This window comes from Arachis stenosperma, chromosome 10 (assembly GCF_014773155.1).
Source record: "Arachis stenosperma cultivar V10309 chromosome 10, arast.V10309.gnm1.PFL2, whole genome shotgun sequence".
Classification (NCBI taxonomy): Eukaryota; Viridiplantae; Streptophyta; class Magnoliopsida; order Fabales; family Fabaceae; genus Arachis; species Arachis stenosperma.
In genome coordinates this window covers 103,726,289-103,730,564 of record NC_080386.1, presented here as the reverse complement: position 1 = coordinate 103,730,564, position 4,276 = coordinate 103,726,289, and the positions used below count along the sequence as shown (strand labels likewise).

The 4,276-nt window shown below is 39.3% G+C and overlaps 1 non-coding gene across 1 annotated transcript; it reads left to right on the top strand.

Annotated features, from left to right (window-relative positions):
• The first annotated feature begins 368 nt into the window (after positions 1 to 368).
• LOC130958982 (small nucleolar RNA R71) lies at positions 369 to 476 on the top strand. Its single transcript, XR_009078079.1, has one exon. It is a non-coding gene; the product is annotated as a small nucleolar RNA R71 (small nucleolar RNA).
• Positions 477 to 4,276: the final 3,800 nt, after the last annotated feature.

The following is a 4,276-nucleotide window of genomic DNA, read 5'->3' as shown; positions in this document are numbered from 1 at the left end:
ATGGAAGGGTTCTCAGGATCATAAGCTTCTTCCTCAGATGAAGCATCCTTAGTACTGTTTGGTGCATTTTGCATTCCAGACAGACTTTGAGAAATCAAATTGACTTGTTGAGTCAATATGTTATTCTGAGCCAATATGGCATTCAGAGTGTCAATCTCAAGAACTCCTCTCTTCTGACTAGTCCCATTGTTCACAGGATTCCTTTCAGAAGTGTACATGAATTGGTTATTTGCAACCATTTCAATCAATTCTTGAGCTTCTGCAGGCGTCTTCTTCAGATGAAGAGATCCTCCAGCAGAGTTATCCAAGGACATCTTAGACAGTTCAGAGAGACCATCACAGAAAATACCTATGATGCTCCATTCAGAAAGCATGTCTGAAGGACATCTTCTGATTAATTGTTTGTATCTTTCCCAAGCTTCATAGAGGGATTCTCCATCCTTCTGTCTGAAGGTTTGGACTTCCACTCTAAGCTTACTCCATCTTTGTGGTGGAAAGAACTTTGCCAAGAAGGCATTGACTAGCTTTTCCCAAGAGTCCAGGCTTTCTTTAGGTTGAGAATCCAACCATATTCTAGCTCTGTCTCTTACAGCAAAAGGGAATAGCATCAGTCTATAGACCTCAGGGTTAACCCCATTAGTCTTGACTGTGTCACAGATTTGCAAGAATTCAGCTAAAAACTGATGAGGATCTTCCATTGGAAGTCCATGGAACTTGCAATTCTGTTGCATTAGAGAAACTAATTGAGGCTTAAGCTCAAAGTTGTTTGCTCCAATGGCAGGGATAGAGATGCTTCTCCCATAGAAGTCGGGAGTAGGTGCAGTAAAGTCACCCAGCACCTTCCTTGCATTGTTGGCATTGTTGTTGTTTTCGGCTGCCATGGGTTCTTCTTCTTTGAAGAATTCGGTCAGGTCCTCTAAAGAGAGTTGTGCTTTGGCTTCTCTTAGCTTTCTCTTCAAGGTCCTTTCGGGTTCAGGATCAGCTTCAACAAGAATGCCTTTGTCTCTGCTCCTGCTCATATGAAAGAGAAGAGAAAAAGAAAATGTGGAATCCTCTATGTCACAGTATAGAGATTCCTTGAAATGTCAGAGGAAAAGAGAAATAGAAAGAAGAAGGAGAAGAATTCGAACTTTAATTAGATAAGGTTCGAATTGTGCATTTAGAAGGAGTGGTACTCCATAAATAGAAGGATGTGAGAAGGAGGGAAGAGGATTTTCGAAAATTCAATTAAAAGATTTTGAAAATATTTTGAAAATTTGATTGATAATTTTCGAAAATTGAAAGTGGAAGAGAAATCAAGTGATTTTTGAAAAAAATTTTGAAATTAGAAACTAAAAAGATTTGATTGAAAACTAATTTGAAAAAGATATAATAAAAAAATATGATTGAAAGGTTATTGTCTTAAAAAGATGTGATTGAGAAGATATGATTTGAAAACCATTTTAAAAGATATGTTTTGAAAATTATTTTAAAAGATTTGATTTGGAAAATTAGTGACTTGCCTAACAAGAAAAGATATGATTCAAACATAAAACCTTCCTTAACAGAAAAGGCAAAAAATGTTCAATCAAATCATTAATTGTTAGTAAGTATCTTTGAAAGGAAAGAAATTAATTTTGAAAACATTTGAGTGAAAAGATTTGATTTGAAAAAGATTTGATTTTGAAAAACTTGAAAAAAATTGATTTGAAAACAAAATCTTCCCCCTAGCACCATCCTGGCGTTAAATGCCCAGAATGGTATACATTCTGGCGTTTAACGCCCAAAATGCTACCTCTTTGGGCGTTAAACGCCCAACCAGGTGCCCTGGCTGGCGTTTAAACGCCAGTCTGCCTTCTTCATTGGGCATTTTTGAATGCTCAGCTTTTTCTGTATAATTCCTCTGCAGTGTGTTCTGAATCTTCAATCCCTTGTATCATTGACTTGAAAAGACACAAATTAAAAATATTTTTGGATTTTTAATAATTAACATGCAACAAGAATCAAATAACAATGCATGCAAGACACCAAACTTAGCAGTTTGTATACTACTGACACTAATGAACTGAAAATGCATATGAGACACACAAAATACTCAAGTCAATAGAATTCAAAGATCAGAGCAAGTGAATCATCAAGAACATCTTGAAGATCACTAAGACATATGAATGCATGCAATTGACACCAAACTTAGGATGAGACACTAGACTCAAACAAGAAATATTTTTGAATTTTATGATTTTTTTATTTTTTAATTTTTTTTTGTGTTTTTCGAAAATTAAGTGGAAAAAGAAGGTATCAAAATTCTTAATGAGAATTCCAGGAATCAGTGCAATGCTAGTCTAAGACTCCGGTCCAGGAATTAGACATGGCTTCACAGCCAGCCAAGCTTCCAAAGAAAGCTTCGGTCCAAAACACTAGACATGACCAAAGGTCAGCCAAGCCTTAGCAAATCACTGCTCCAAAAGCAAGATTGATACGAAATCAACAAGCTCTTGTGGTGATAAGTTGAAACCTCGGTCCAATCAGATTAGACATGGCTTCTCAGCCAGCCAGATTTCAACAAATCATCATGAAACTCTAGAATTCATCTTCAAGAATTTCGAAAAAAAAAATACCTAATCTAAGCAACAAGATGAACCGTCAGTTGTCCAAACTAGAACAATCCCAGGCATTGTTACCAAAAGCTTGCTCAAAACTTGAACAATCCCCGGCAACGGCGCCAAAAACTTGGTGCGCGAAATTGTGAACTATACTTTTTCACAACTCTCATAATCCCTGGTAATGGCTCCAAAAACTTGGTGCGCTCAATACCATGGCATTACACAACTTCGCACAACTAACCAGCAAGTGCACTGGGTCGTCCAAGTAATAAACCTTACGTGAGTAAGGGTCGATCCCACGGAGATTGTTAGTATTGAAGCAAGCTATGGTCATCTTGTAAATCTTAGTCAGGCAAACTCAGATATATATGGTGATGAACGAAAATAACATAAAAGATAAAGATAGTGATACTTATGTAATTCATTGGTAGGAACTTCAGATAAGCGCATGAAGATGCCTTCCCTTCCGTCTCTCTGCTTTCCTACTGTCTTCATCCAACCCTTCTTACTCCTTTCCATGGCAAGCTCGTATAGGGTCTCACTGTTGTCAGCAGCTACCTCCCATCCTCGCAGTGAAAGCTAATGCACACACTCTGTCACAGTGCTGCCAATCACCGTGTGGTTCCCTCCCCTACCGGAATAGAATAACTCTTTTGCGTCTGTCACTAACGCCCAGTAGGTTACAGGTTTGAAGCACGTCACAGTCATTCAATCATTGAATCCTACTCAGAATACCACAGACAAGGTTAGACCTTCCGGATTCTCTTGAATGCTGCCATCAGTTCTTGCCTATACCACGAAGACTCTGATCTCACGGAATGGTTGGCTCGTTTGTCAGGCGAGCACTCGGTTGTCAGGCGATCAACCATGCATCGTGCAATCAGGAATCCAAGAGATATTCACCAAGCCTCAAATGCTTGTAGAACAAGAGTGGTTGTCAGTCACTTTGTTCATGAGTGAGAATGGTGATGGGCGTCAATCATCACCTTCATCATGTTGAAGAACAAGTGATATCTTGGATAAAGAACAAGCGGAATTTGAATGAAAGAACAATAGTAATTGCATTAATACTCGAGGTACAGCAGAGCTCCACACCTTAATCTATGGTGTGTAGAAACTCCACCGTTGAAAATACATAAGCATAAGGTCTAGGCATGGCCGAATGGCCAGCCTCCCAATGATCTAAGAACTAAAATGTCCAAAGATGATCTAGAGATCTAAAAGTGATCAAAAGATCTTTATACAATAGTAAAAGGTCCTACTTATAAGAAACTAGTAGCCTAGGGTGTACAGAAATGAGTAAATGACATAAAAATCCTCTTCCGGGCCCACTTGGTGTGTGCTTGGGCTGAGCAATGAAGCAATTTCGTGTAGAGACTCTTCTTGGAGTTAAACGCCAGCTTTGGTGCCAGTTTGGGCGTTTAACTCCCATTTGGGTGCCAGTTCCAGCGTTTAACGCTGGGATTTCTTGAGGTGACTTTGAACGCCGGTTTGGGCCATCAAATCTTGGGCAAAGTATGGACTATTATATATTGCTGGAAAGCCCAGGATGTCTACTTTCCAACGCCGTTAAGAGCGCGCCAATTGGGCTTCTGTAGCTCCAGAAAATCCGCTTCGAATGCAGGGAGGTCAGAATCCAACAGCATCTGCAGTCCTTTTTTGGTCTCAGGATCAGATTTTTGCTCAGGTCCCTC